Source organism: Palaemon carinicauda, chromosome 1 (assembly GCF_036898095.1).
Source record: "Palaemon carinicauda isolate YSFRI2023 chromosome 1, ASM3689809v2, whole genome shotgun sequence".
Classification (NCBI taxonomy): domain Eukaryota; kingdom Metazoa; phylum Arthropoda; class Malacostraca; order Decapoda; family Palaemonidae; genus Palaemon; species Palaemon carinicauda.
Genome location: NC_090725.1, coordinates 70,342,179 through 70,358,018, shown reverse-complemented (window position 1 = coordinate 70,358,018; position 15,840 = coordinate 70,342,179). Strand labels below are relative to the sequence as shown.

General features: G+C 36.8%; 1 protein-coding gene and 1 long non-coding RNA gene across 5 annotated transcripts in view; one reads left to right on the top strand and one right to left on the bottom strand.

The window, feature by feature from the left end:
- The window catches only part of LOC137648870 (uncharacterized), a 215,145-nt gene that overhangs the window by 131,544 nt on the left and 67,761 nt on the right, over positions 1-15,840 (bottom strand). The window lies entirely within an intron of this gene.
- The window catches only part of LOC137648848 (uncharacterized), an 82,590-nt gene continuing 74,557 nt past the window's right edge, over positions 7,808-15,840 (top strand). For 2 of the 4 annotated variants that reach the window (XM_068382029.1, XM_068382016.1), the window contains exon 1: positions 7,808-7,964. The gene's annotated coding sequence lies outside the window, so the exon portion shown is untranslated. Of the gene's footprint in view, positions 7,965-8,047; positions 8,085-8,397; positions 8,439-15,840 lie in introns of those variants that run through there. The other 2 variants (XM_068382023.1, XM_068382020.1) reach the window with 2 other exon arrangements.

The following is a 15,840-nucleotide window of genomic DNA, read 5'->3' as shown; positions in this document are numbered from 1 at the left end:
TTAAGATGTCAGAGTATAATTTTTATATGTTTTTGTATATTTGAGTAGGGTAATCATAGTTCTAATTTCGGTCAATTACTGTGGTATACGATAGCTTCACATATTAGGACCCCTAAATATAAGCCTTAATAAATATTCATTAAAAATAAAAATAAGATATATAATTTTGGCCTAAAATGAACAGAAACCTTACTAATCACACTAAAAAGTAATGAATTAATATAGCTGACTTCATCATCTTGTGAACAAGAGTGGCTTTTGATAATTCCATGATGCATACTGTATTCAATAACGAAGTTTAACAGCTGACTTCATCATCTTGCAAACAAGAGTGGGTTTTGATAATTCCATGATGCCTACTGTATTCAATAAGGAAGTTCAATATAGCTGACTTCATCATCTTGCAAACAAGAGTGGGTTTTGATAATACCATGATGCATACTGAATTCAATAACGAAGTTTAATATAGCTGACTTCATCATCTTGTAAACAAGAGTGGGTTTTGATAATTCCATGATGCATACTGTATTCAATAACGAAGTTTAATATAGCTGACTTCATCATCTTGCAAACAAGAGTGGGTTTTGATAATTCCATGATGCATACTGTATTCAATAAGGAAGTTTAATATAGCTGACTTCATCATCTTGCAAATAAGAGTGGGTTTTGATAATTCCATGATGCATATTGTATTCAATAACGAAGTTTAATATAGCTGACTTCATCATCTTGCAAACAAGAGTGGGTTTTGATAATACCATGATGCATACTGAATTCAATAACGAAGTTTAATATAGCTGACTTCATCATCTTGTAAACAAGAGTGGGTTTTGATAATTCCATGATGCATACTGTATTCAATAACGAAGTTTAATATAGCTGACTTCATCATCTTGCAAACAAGAGTGGGTTTTGATAATTCCATGATGCATATTGTATTCAATAACGAAGTTTAATATAGCTGACTTCATCATCTTGCAAATAAGAGTGGGTTTTGATAATTCCATGATGCATACTGTATTCAATAACGAAGTTTAATATAGCTGACTTCATCATCTTGTAAATAAGAGTGGGTTTTGATAATTCCATGATGCATATTGTATTCAATAACGAAGTTTAATATAGCTGACTTCATCATCTTGTAAATAAGAGTGGGTTTTGATAATTCCATGATGCATACTGTATTCAATAACGAAGTTTAATATAACTGACTTCATCATCTTGCAAACAAGAGTGGGTTTTGATAATTCCATGATGCATACTGTATTCAATAACGAAGTTTAATATAGCTGACTTCATCATCTTGCAAATAAGAGTGGGTTTTGATAATTCCATGATGCATATTGTATTCAATAACGAAGTTTAATATAGCTGACTTCATCATCTTGTAAACAAGAGTGGGTTTTGATAATTCCATGATGCATACTGTATTCAATAACGAAGTTTAATATAGCTGACTTCATCGTCTTGCAAATAAGAGTGGGTTTTGATAATTCCATGATGCCTACTGTATTCAATAACGAAGTTTAATATAGCTGACTTCATCGTCTTGTAAATAAGGGTGGGTTTTGATAATTCCTTGATGCCTACTGTATTCAATAAGGAAGTTTAATATAGCTGACTTCATCATCTTGCAAATAAGAGTGGGTTTTAATAATTCCATGATGCATACTGTATTCAATAACGAAGTTTAATATAGCTGACTTCATCATCTTGTAAATAAGAGTGGGTTTTGATAATTCCATGATGCATACTGTATTCAATAACGAAGTTTAATATAGCTGACTTCATCATCTTGCAAATAAGAGTGGGTTTTGATAATTCCATGATGCATATTGTATTCAATAACGAAGTTTAATATAGCTGACTTCATCATCTTGTAAACAAGAGTGGGTTTTGATAATTCCATGATGCATATTGTATTCAATAACGAAGTTTAATATAGCTGACTTCATCATCTTGCAAATAAGAGTGGGTTTTGATAATTCCATGATGCATATTGTATTCAATAACGAAGTTTAATATAGCTGACTTCATCGTCTTGTAAATAAGGGTGGGTTTTGATAATTCCTTGATGCCTACTGTATTCAATAAGGAAGTTTAATATAGCTGACTTCATCATCTTGTAAACAAGAGTGGGTTTTGATAATTCCATGATGCATACTGTATTCAATAAACGAAGTTATGGTGAAAATTATTAAACAATCCGATTTATCAGGTCATTTTTGAGTAATGTTAGAAATTTTCTTGCTATAGTTTTACCTCATTCTAGGATAACATGATGCAATATGCAGGACTTCGCTAGTATTATGAGTATTTAGCACAGATCAAGATTATTCTTGAGACCCTAAGCCTAGGGCTATCAGAAAATATTCCTCTCTTATTGCTATGTCAAGAACTAGGAGATATATCTGAACGTTTATTCTCTCAACAAACAATAGTTGCTTTAATAATAATAATAATAATAATAATAATAATAATAATATTAATAATAATAATAATATCAGAAAATAATCCTCTCTTATTGCTATGTCAAAAACTAGCAGATATATCTGAACGTTTATTCTCTCAACAAACAATAGTTGCTTTAATAAAAATAATAATAATAATAATAATAATAATAATAATAATAATAATGATAATAATTATAATGATAATAATGTTACTGTAAATTAGAATAGAAAATTTAAGCCTGTTTTGTCGAATGTAATGCATGCGTTAGTAGTATGAATTCGAATCAGATTCGTCTCTTAGTGGCATATGATGAATTTCTCCTCTGCAGCAGGGGAATGAAGCAACTTTCAAAGTGTATTTACGCTTCGTATAATCAGAATGTCTCAAAGTCACATATGAATATCCGCGAGAACGAGATAATGATCAGCAAATGTCATGAAATCCAGTTCATGGAAGCAAGACGGTGGGGGGGGGGGGGGAGATGGTGGTATCTAGCAGTTGGCTGACCCCTCTAGACTATAGTCCATTTCTTTTAGCGATGCATATTTGCACCGACTCGCAGCGGGTGCCCTTTTAGCTCGGAAAAGTTTCCGGATCGCTGATTGGTTGGACAAGATAATTCTAACCAATCAGCGATCAGGAAACTTTTCCGAGCTAAAAGGGCACCGCCGCGAGTCGGTGCAAATATGCATCGCTAAAAGAAATGGACTATAGATGATCAGAAGACCCTTCTATGTCTTAGCTCTTCTCAGGCCATGGTCTTCAACATAATCATCATAAGATAAATATAATTCAATAATCATTTCGGGTGTAATATCAACAAGTCACGCTTAGATATTAATTTTCTTCTCACTTGTTATGAGCTATGTAGCTATTGTCACATTTAGGGATTAGGGAGTGTTATGAATGCACGATGAAATCTATTATAATTGCGCGTCTTTTTTTTTTCTTTTCTTTCACTTATTTTTTGTCCAACAGCCCTATTGCATATGGTTATGCTAAGTTAAAGTATCATGATTACTTATAATGCATATCACGTTCCTTAGATCTATTTTGCTCCGCCGTGGCTTGCTTTGCTAGCTAATAAACATAATCTCATTGTTCCTCTGTTCTGGCACTAGTACAAGGATGTGCTGCGCACGTCCTTCCTGTGGGTCATCATTAAAGTATCATAATTACCTACAATTTATATTAAGTCCCTCAAATGATTTTTGCGTGCAACAGAAATAGAAAGATGCACTCAATGGTAATGTATTTAGCGCAAATGTAGGGGTAATACGCGCAAATGCAAAGCACCTGGGAAATTAAAGCTAAGTGGAATAAACCTCTCAAGTATCATTGCATAACTTCTGAGAAGGGGAACAAACATTCGGCGCTAAGGTCTATAAACCTTGAGAATGCTGACGCACAGCAAAAGCAGTGGATTAGGACCGATTTGGACTATTTCACAACACACGATCAATAAAGGCGTCGGTGAACGTCGCCTTCTCATACAGGCTTTATGGAAAATGGCCACGAGTATAACGTTTACCAAAAGATTTGTGTCACTATAACCACTGCTAGAAAAAATTATATCGTAACTTCAACCATTTTCCTCATGAGAAATATCATTGGTAGCTGTTGATATGAAGCAAAGAAATATTGACATTCAGAGGAGAAATAATCAACAGGGATTGAATCAAGCATAGTAAGCATATAATATGAATATCATATGATCCATTGAAAATAATAATACCAATTCTCTAACATCGCAAGAGGGTCTGCCAATCTCTTTTATTCTTCTCCTGTAATTCACTTTCTCCCTATTTCCTTAATCATTCCCATCCCGAGTACTTGCCTTTGAGCTATAAAATGGATTGTATCCAGGGGTACTCTTCCTTTCTCCATTTTCCCCATTTCCCTATCCTTATTATTATTATTATATGATCCATTTCTAGCAATAGCAACAGACTGCTATGTAAAGGAAGCCTGGAGTACAGCATATAGTAGCGAAAATATTGCATGGTATTGTATCATACAGTAAGTCATTGAGTAAAAGCAGGTTAAGAGAATATTTGCTAAACAAACCAATAATGCACTGGTTGGGATTACATTGGGGGGACACCCTTCCGAATATACTACTAAGGAAAATTTAAAGAGGTTGGGTAGCAAGATGGATGAAGGTAGCGAAAACGAAGTACAGTAGAAGGCCAAAAAGCGGGCGCAGCCAAGAGGTGAAAGGATGCTGCATAAAACATTTAGTAATACTCCCATTAACCGTTTGAGGTGTATTAACTGCACTAGTCCCCTAAGGAGTAAAAAATTGGTTTTCCTCGAGTTCAGCCTCATGCCTAATTGATTATGCATCTTGACAATTCTCTCTCGATTTCTGTTAACCATTTTACCCCCATAGGACATACTGGTACGTTTCACAAAATTCATACCTTTACCCCCATGGACGTACTGGTACGTCCTTGCAAAAAACCGTTATTTACATTTTTTTGATAACTTTATGAGAAACTTCAAGAATTTTCCAAAAGAATGAGACCAACCTGACCTCTCTATGACGAAAATTAAGGCTGTTAGAGCAATTTGGAAAAAAAATATATTGCAAAATGTGCTTGAAAAACAAAATGCCTGGGGGTTAAAGGTTGGAAAGTTCCAAATAGCTTAGGGGTAAAGAAAAAGAAAACCGTGAATCAATGCAACGTTATAACGCCTGCGTACACCATCTCATATTTTCAATGCCAACAGCCATTTGACTAATAAATATTAAATACAATTACAGTTCAAAGATACTAACCGGGGAAATACAAGACATGATAGATGTACGAGCGTTTTAAAACCAGTAATAACGAGTCATTGGCACAAATTCATAGTCACCTTGTCAATTTCATCATATAAGCAACGATTTCCTAGCATAAATGTATCTCAAATATATAATTGTTGTCTATGGTTTCATATCATTCACTAGGCACCAGGTGCACTTGTCCAACAGTAAACACTTTCACTGTCTTGATTACTCCAATGGATTTATATTCCCGTTTGCCCGTAAACGATTTGTACCTTCACATGTGCTCCCCCACAGATGTTCTATAACAGTGGTTCCCAAACTTTTTTCTGTCATTTCCCCCCTACACCCAGTTCAACCATCCAGATTTCCCCCTTCATGTGTATGAGGGAGAGTAGTGAAATCACTCTCGAGACTATTTACTAATTTATTTTTCAAATGTGCAAATATACTGATAAACATATGATTACAGAGTAAATTAGATAGAGAGCGGTTAGTAACAAATAAGCATAGCCATAGAGCCAGTTAATAACAAATAAAAGGACTTTTGTTTGCTCTTCTACTTTAGAATTAAATTACTGAGAAGGGTGAGGCTGCTTTCTTGTGCACATTTTCCATTTGGTTTAGTTAGTGGGTAGTGTAATTATTTCCCCCCTGGAAGCTTCAAATTTCCCCCAGTTTGGGAACCACTGTTCTATAACTTCACATGCCGGCAAAATCTCAAGCTCTCCTAAGCAGCACCCTTGTATGAACAGTAGGCTATTTACGGTTATATACATACCGACAATTAATGACGAGATTACCTGACAAGTTGCCTAATGTACAGTAAATATTAGTGTTCAGATGTGAATATCAAAGTGAACTAACTATAGTCCATTTCTTTATTGAGTCAGATTTGCACCGACTCGCAGCGGTGCCCTTTTAGCTCGGAAAAGTTTCCTGATCGCTGATTGGTTAGAATTATCTCGTCCAACCAATCGGCGATCAGGACACTTTTCCGAGCTTAAAAGGGCACCACTGCGAGTCGGTGCAAATATGCATCGCTAAAAGAAATTGACTATAGTTTGGTGTATTCAAAATATTCCTCTGCGTAGATGGATTTATGAATTTGGACAAGACGACTGGGATCTAGGAGGCCATTCACATCCATCGGCAACTCGAGAGTGGTCAGTGAGATGGCAGAATGGAAGCAGGAACGGAGGTACGGTTGAAAGCTGAAAAATCTTCACAGCTTGAGGTGTTCAGACAGAACGACACACTTACGGGGTTATTATGTTTAACACTGAAGCGCATCAAATCTACAGATAAACTTTTGTCTCAACATATCCACATACGCTTCACTGCATTTTGAGCACAAAATACATCTGTAAAATACTATTTTTTGTTTATAAATAAAATGAGCACATTATTAATATGATTTATTTGCCTTCTTAACAGTCAATCGAGAGAGAGAGAGAGAGAGAGAGAGAGAGAGGAGAGGAGAGAGAGAGAGAGAGAGAGAGAGTGAGAGAGAGAAATTCCTCCGGTATCATTGTGCCCTTGTACAGTATATTAAACGGGATAATAAGTGATCTTATTAAATACTATTTTTATGTTATAAATAAAATGAGCACATTATTATGATGATTTATTTGCCTTCTTAACAGTCAATCGAGAGAGAGAGAGAGAGAGAGAGAGACGAGAGAGAGAGAGAGAGAGAGAGAGAGAGAGAGAGAGAGAGAGAGAGAGAGATTGATTGATTGATTTAAAGTTTTCAGGCATCCTGACATCTAAGGTCATTGACGCCGGTAACATTTAATTTATGTATACAAAAACCAAAAAATAAAATAAAACAAAAAATAAAAGAGTATTCAATTAAAATCATAAAAGTTGAATGTCATAAAAGTTAAATAGTTTTCAGAAGACCTGCTTCTGAAATAAATCTAAAATGCACTTGCATAGGACAGAGAGAGAGAGAGAGAGAGAGAGAGAGAGAGAGAGAGGAGAGAGAGAGAGAGAGAGAGAGAGAGAGAGAGAGAAATTCCTTCGGTGTCATTGTGCCCTTGTACAGTATGTTAAACGGGATAATAAGTGATCTTATTAAATACTATTTTTTATGTTTATAAATAAATGAGCACATTATTACTATGATTTATTTGCCTTCTTAACAGTCAATCGAGAGAGAGAGAGAGAGAGAGAGAGAGAGAGAGAGAGAGAGAGAGAGAGAGAGAGAGAAATTCCTTCGGTGTCATTGTGCCCTTTTACAGTATATTGCGAGAGAGAGAGAGAGAGAGAGAGAGAGAGAGAGAGAGAGAGAGAGAGAGAGAGAGAGAGAAATCCTTCGGTGTCATTGTGCCCTTTTACAGTATATTGAGAGAGAGAGAGAGAGAGAGAGAGAGAGAGAGAGAGAGAGAGAGAGAGAGAGAGAGAGAAATTCCTTCGGTGTCATTGTGCCTTTTACAGTATATTGCGAGAGAGAGAGAGAGAGAGAGAGAGAGAGAGAGAGAGAGAGAGAGAGAGAGAGAGAGAGAGAGAGAGAAATTCCTTCGGTGTCATTGTGCCCTTGTACAGTATATTAAACGGGATAATAAGTGATCTGATTACCGAGAGCGAACACGTGTTCCTTAAGAAATGCCATGGCTGTACCAGTCCAATAAGGGGAGTGGTAGCCCAACGGGTGGTATAGTCAGAACTCCAGGAGGAAGTGTACATATATTGTGCATCAATAACATTCGATTGCTTTTGTCTTGAAACTCAAAAGGTAAGTTTGAACAATCTATGCATCCGTTTATAATTGATTGACCGATTCTCAGTCAAACGACTAAATGTGCCTGTCAATTTCATAAATAACATTCGATTGCTTTTGTCTTGAAACTCAAAGGTAAGTTTGAACAATCTATGCATCCGTTTATAATTGTTTGACTGATTCTGTCAAACTACTAACTGTGCCTGTCAATTTCATAAATAACATTCGATTGCTTTTGTCTTGAAACTCAAAAGGTAAGTTTGAACAATCTATGCATCCGTTTATAATTGTTTGACTGATTCTGTCAAACGACTAACTGTGTCTGTCAATTTCATAGATAACATTCGATTGCTTTCTTGAAACTCAAAAGGAAAGTTTGAACAATCTATGCATCCTTTTATAATTGATTGACTGATTCTGTCAAACTACTAAATGTGCCTGTCAATTTCATAAATAACATTCGATTGCTTTTGTCTTGAAACTCAAAAGGTAAGTTTGAACAATCTATGCATCCGTTTATAATTGATTGACTGATTCTCAGTCAAACGACTAAATGTGCCTGTCAATTTCCGCGGGTGGCGTATCAGACAGATATGGTGGCACACTATATTACTGGCTGTGAGTTTCATGCGGAAGTGAAAATTATTAGGCATGTGTTCCGTTATTTCCTCGTTTAAATGTTGTTGTTATTATTATTATTATTACTATCCAAGCTACAACCCTAGTTGGAAAAGCAAGATGCTATAAGCCCAGGGGCTCCAACAGGGAAAAATAGCCCAGTGAGGAAAGGAAATAAGGAAATAAATAAATGGAGAACAAATTAACAATAAATCATTCTAAAAAAGTAACAACGTCAAAACAGACATGTCATATATAAACTATTAACAACGTCAAAAACAAATATGTCATATATAAACTATAAAAAGACTCATGTCCGCCTGGTCAACAAAAAAGCATTTGCTCCAACTTTGAACTTTTGAAGTTCTACTGATTCAACCACCCGATTAGGAAGATCATTCCACAACTTGGTAACAGCTGGAATAAAACTTCTAGTTACCAATATCAGTTACGTCCATATAAAAACTCATGAATACTGAAATGATACAAGAAATACTTTACCACCGTCTACTCTAGCTCCCAATCAAAACACGGAGGTCGTTGAAGCAGTCTTTGGCCTTGAGTTGCATGCAGTCATACATATTTGCTCATGTGAACAGTTCTACAAAATAGGTTACAGACAGAGAGAGAGGAGAGAGAGAGAGAGAGAGAGAGAGAGAGAGAGAGAGAGAGAGAGAGAGAGAGAGAGAGATTTATTAGCACTAACTCATATCACAGTCGTATCAAATACAGTCCTGGGAAATCTTATGGTGTTTTCAAAAATAGAACTTTGGTTGTAAAAGTTGCCTAGAGAGAGAGAGAGAGAGAGAGAGAGAGAGAGAGAGAGAGAGAGAGAGAGAGAGAGAGGAGAGATTTATAAGCACTATTCTTATCATAGTCATATCAAATACAGTCCTGGAAAATCTTATGTTTTCAAAATAGAAATTTGGTTGTAAAAGTTGTTATTGATAGAGCGAACAGACATTTTGTGCACAAAGTGATATTCTCGGAACACTATTCGCATATGCCTATAGATTATTTTTCAGAAAAGTTGTAATTTCAAGTGATAAAGATATTTATACACAGTGCCACTTTCGTTGTTAAAACAACAAGAGAAAGAACGTCAATGTTGCAGAAAAAAATCACTGCAATCGAAAATGGTATTTCAGGTTGCTTGGATCCGAAATAAAAAAAAAAAAAAAACGCCATGAAATGATAGCAAGTGAGAGGGGTGTGATATTTCATAATCAACGTCAAAATCAGATTATTCAATGAGAAGAGTAAATTACTTAAATCAACATGAAAGATTACAAGGTATTTGACATTCCATTAAAAACGCCGCCTTTAAATAATAATAATAATAATAATAATAATAATAATAATAATAATAATAATAAGGATAGGGAAGTGGGGAAAATGGGGAAAGGAAGAGTACCCCTGGATACAATCCACTTTATAGCTCAAAGCAGGTACTCGGGATGGGAAAGATTCAGGAAATAGGGAGAAAGAGAAGTACAGAAGAAGAATAAAAGAGAGGGGCAGACCCTCTTGCGATATTAGAGAATTCGTATTATTATTTCATACTGATAAGCGAGCTTCGATACTCTTCCCACTGCAACCAATGATAGATTTGCCTTCAAGTAAGACCCCCAAAATAGGGCATTTTTCAAGAAAATCTCATATCTTCCATAATTTCAGTGGGAGAGCGAAAATATGCGATGACCACATATATACACATAAAACGACTCTATGCTGCAATCTAACACAAAATTTGACACCGTAAATTTGGGACATTTTTTCTAACCCCGGCCCCTACTAGATTCTGAATAAAATATGCCAATCAGTTATGGCAATCTTTGTATGACAACGATTACAAAACTAATCTCGTGGCTTATAATATACTATAAAAGTTTTCAGTCTTCTTATCACCTTTGATAAAACTTTATTTTATGATCAGGATGGACAGATGTATAGAACTTAGGCCGTGTGGACCAACGTTGAGGTCAGGAAGCTCATTCAGCGTTGAGGCGTAAATGACATAAAACCACACATTTATACACCATATACATTACATACACACACACACATATATATATACATATATATCTGTATATATATATATATATATATATATATATATATATATATTTATATATATACAAATATATATATATACATATATATATAAATATATATATATATATATATATATATATATATATATATATATATATATATATATATATATATATATATATATGTATATATATATATATATATATATATATATATATATATATATATGTGTGTGTGTGTATATATATATGTATATATAAATATATATATATATATATATATGAATATATATAAATATATATATATATATATATATATATATATATATATATATATATATATATATATACACACACACACACACATATATATATATATATATATATATATATATATATATATATATATATATATGCGATTAAAATAAACACAATATTTTTTTTTACATCATATCATAATCGAACACTAGTCTCTACAAATGAGAGGCGAGGTAAATTATCAATCATGTCACCAGAAACCCTTAAAGAAGTCTGAACCTAAGTGCAAACTGCATTTCAGGACTTATGGGGTGAGACCACTCTCGAACAGATCAGCGAGTTTCGCCCAACTTCCCCATTCATCAAATGACCCAAATAATACCATATAATAATAATAATAATTATTATTATTATTATTACTATCCAAGCTACAACACTAGTTGGAAAAGCAAGGTGCTATAAGCCCAGGGGCTCCAACAGGAAAAAATAGCCCAGTGAGGAAAAGAAATAAGGAAATAAATAAATGAAGAGAAAAAATTAACAATAAATCATTCTAAAAAAAAGTAACAACGTCAAAACAGACATGTCATATATAAACTATTAACAACATCAAAAACAAATGTCATAAACTATAAAAAGACTCATGTCCGCCTCGTCAACAAAAAAGCATTTGCTCCAACTTTGAACTTTTAAAGTTCTACTGATTCAGCTACCCGATTAGGAAGATCATTCCACAACTTGGTAACAGCTGGAATAAAACTTCTACAGTACTGCCTCAGATGAATCAGAGATGAAAATCAACACAATACTGAGTTCAAATAGAAATAGTTTCTAGCTTACATTATGACTTGAGTCTATAGTCTCTTCAAATTAAAATTCTATCAATAATGCCATTGGAGGGTCTAAATAAGTTGGCACCTACGGCCATTTCTTTTAGCGATGCATATTTGCACCGACTCGCGGCGGTGCCCTTTTAGCTCGGAAAAGTTTCCTGATCGCTGATTGGTTAGAATTATCTAGTCCAACCAATCAGCGATCCGGAAACTTTTCCGAGCTAAAAGGGCACCACTGCGAGTCGGTGCAAATATGCATCGCTAAAAGAAATGGACTATAAGTGCTAATTGCATTTCAAGATTTACGTGATGAAACCATTGTGTAAGGAGCGAGTTTTACCCAAATTACTGACTGAACAGTTTAAGGGAGTATTGCACATTATTGCTGCTCGTTACCAAGACAGCCCTTGAGCGCTTGTATGAAACTGGTAAGAAATATTTTTCCAAAGCATTATAGCAACCATATTATTTGAGCGATAAAATTTATTTTGGTTTCACTTATTTCTAATTGATCACACATTACGACAGAATAGTCAATATTGAAATAGGACATGTAAATTTTGAGGTATGTGGCCAAAAATATTCTATTAAAGTGTACAAAAAATATCCGTAAAATATGTATAAAAATATGAATTTCAGAACCTGAACAAATTTTGTACATAGAGGGTTTATAGTTTTTCCAATGTGAAAAAAAAATATATTGTAAATTACTTAAGAATAAGATGAAAAATAGTGACGGCTAGAAAAGTTTTTTTTTTTTTAAATAGAGACAGCAAAGATTTCAAAATCTTTACCCTTTTCATAGCGCGCGCGAGAGAGAGAGAGAGAGAGAGAGAGAGAGAGAGAGAGAGAGAGAGAGAGAGAGAGAGAGAGAGAGATTTTTTCTTATTACTGTAATATAAATTGATATATTTCATCAATCATTTTATATCAAATATCCATACTGTATGGATGGGCCTCTTTTAATCATTTCTATCATCAGAATTTCTATGCAAAGGGTTTATCAATTTTTATCATTAGAATTTCTATGCAAAGGGTTTATCAATTTTTATCATTAGAATTTCTATGCAAAGGGTTTATCAATTTTTATCATTAGAATTTCTATGCAAAGGGTTTATCACTAAATAGTTTGCATATGTCAGCTGTAAAGTTGTCATCTATATTTGCTCGATTTTCGTTACTATGCTCTGCAAGGAGGGAAAGGGTACGAAGGCTTGCTCTGCAAGGAGGGAAATGGTACGAAGGCTTGCTCTGCAAGGAGGGAAAGGGTACGAAGGCTTGCTCTGCAAGGAGGGAAAGGGTACGAAGGCTTGCTCTGCAAGGAGGGAAAGGGTACGAAGGCTTGCTCTGCAAGGAGGGAAAGGGTACGAAGGCTTGCTCTGCAAGGAGGGAAAGGGTACGAAGGCTTGCTCTGCAAGGAGGGAAAGGGTACGAAGGCTTGCTCTGCAAGGAGGGAAAGGGTACGAAGGCTTGCTCTGCAAGGAGGGAAAGGGTACGAAGGCTTGCTCTGCAAGGAGGGAAAGGGTACGAAGGCTTGCTCTGCAAGGAGGGAAAGGGTACGAAGGCTTGCTCTGCAAGGAGGGAAAGGGTACGAAGGCTTGCTCTGCAAGGAGGGAAAGGGTACGAAGGCTTGCTCTGCAAGGAGGGAAAGGGTACGAAGGCTTGCTCTGCAAGGAGGGAAAGGGTACGAAGGCTTGCTCTGCAAGGAGGGAAAGGGTACGAAGGCTTGCTCTGCAAGGAGGGAAAGGGTACGAAGGCTTGCTCTGCAAGGAGGGAAAGGGTACGAAGGCTTGCTCTGCAAGGAGGGAAAGGGTACGAAGGCTTGCTCTGCAAGGAGGGAAAGGGTACGAAGGCTTGCTCTGCAAGGAGGGAAAGGGTACGAAGGCTTGCTCTGCAAGGAGGGAAAGGGTACGAAGGCTTGCTCTGCAAGGAGGGAAAGGGTACGAAGGCTTGCTCTGCAAGGAGGGAAAGGGTACGAAGGCTTGCTCTGCAAGGAGGGAAAGGGTACGAAGGCTTGCTCTGCAAGGAGGGAAAGGGTACGAAGGCTTGCTCTGCAAGGAGGGAAAGGGTACGAAGGCTTGCTCTGCAAGGAGGGAAATGGTACGAAGGCTTGCTCTGCAAGGAGGGAAAGGGTACGAAGGCTTGCTCTGCAAGGAGGGAAATGGTACGAAGGCTTGCTCTGCAAGGAGGGCTTGCTCTGCAAGGAGGGAAATGGTACGAAGGCTTGCTCTGCAAGGAGGGAAAGGGTACGAAGGCTTGCTCTGCAAGGAGGGAAATGGTACGAAGGCTTGCTCTGCAAGGAGGGAAAGGGTACGAAGGCTTGCTCTGCAAGGAGGGAAATGGTACGAAGGCTTGCTCTGCAAGGAGGGAAAGGGTACGAAGGCTCGCTCTGCAAGGAGGGAAAGGGTACGAAGGCTCGCTCTGCAAGGAGGGAAAGGGTACGAAGGCTCGCTCTGCAAGGAGGGAAAGGGTACGAAGGCTCGCTCTGCAAGGAGGGAAAGGGTACGAAGGCTCGCTCTGCAAGGAGGGAAAGGGTACGAAAGCTCGCTCTGCAAGGAGGGAAAGGGTACGAAGGCTCGCTCTGCAAGGAGGGAAAGGGTACGAAGGCGAAATAGTACGAAGGCTCGCTCTGCAAGGAGGGAAATGGTACGAAGGCTTTGTGCCCGGTGCAAAGAAGCTAGGGTGATTTGAAAACGTCGGGCTAGGCCTAGCAGTACTAACCGTGAATAAGTGAAACATTATTTGAACATTATACGGATCTCTGAACAGCGAATAACTGAAACCAAGAAGACGATTTCCTGACTATCATTTAATGGTTTTTTAATGGTCGCTCATGAATGGCAGAGGCAAGGGACAGTGACATTCCCCTAGCAATCAGGACAATGTCCTAGAGACTGACCATATATTATATGATCAGCGCCCAAGCCTCCTCTCCACCCAAGCTAGGACCAGGGAGGGCCAAGCAGTGGCTGCAGATAACTCAACAGATAGACCTATAGGCTCCCCCAAACCCCCCAACCTTAGCTCACAAGGATGGTAAGGTTGCAGACACTAATGGGACTAACGAGTTGGAGCGGGACTCAAACCCCCGACTGGGAAACACCAGGCAGAGACATTACCGATCAGGCCACAGCAACCCAGTGATTATTATTAGGTAATAGGTTTGCCAGGGCACCAGCCAGCCCTGGAGATACTACCGGAAGAGAGTTATTGCGTTCTCTGACTGGTAAACAGTAAGAAATTGGATCCCCCTCTCTGGTTACGGCTTATTTTTCCTTTGCCTACACACACGCACCGAATAGTATGGCCTCTTATTTCCATATTTTTTTCTGTCCTCATACAACTGATGATTCTGAGTTTACCAAACAATTCTTCTTCTCTCAAGGGTAAACTACTACACTGTAACTGTTTAGTGGTTACTTTCCTCTTGGTAAGGGTAGAAGAGACTCTTGAGCTATGGTAAGCAGCTCCTCTAGGAGGACACTCCAAAATCAAACCACTGTTTTCTAGTCTTGGGTAGTGCCATAGCCTCTGTATCATTGTCTTCCACGATATTGGGGTAGAGTTCTTGCTTGAGGCACTCTCTTCTATCTTATTTCGCTTCCTGTTTATTTTTTTCTTTTATTTTTGACGTTTTCATAGTTTACATATGAAATATTTATTTCAATCTTGTTACTGTTCTTAAACTATTCAATTTTAATCGTTCATTACTTTTCTTGTAATTTATTTATTTCCTGATTTCCTTTCCTCGGTAGGCTATTTTCCCTGATAAAGCCCTTGGGCTTATAGCATCCCGCTTTTCCAACTAGGGTTGTAGCTTAGCTGGCAATAATAATAATAATAATAATAATAATAACAGTCAAGCTACACCGTTGGTTGGAAGAACAGAATGCTAGGTTGGTCTCCAACAGGGGAAATCACCCAGTGTAGAAAGAAAGTAAGGGAATAAAAAATAAAAGATATATAATTACTAAAATATGTAAAATGTTCTAAGATTATTCCTATACAGCTAGAAAACGAGACTCTGTCAACCTGTACAATAGAAAAGAATTACAAAACGTTTGAACCAAACATTTGCAGATTTTTTACCTAATAACAAGCAGTTTTTTTATTTTTTCTATTTTTTTT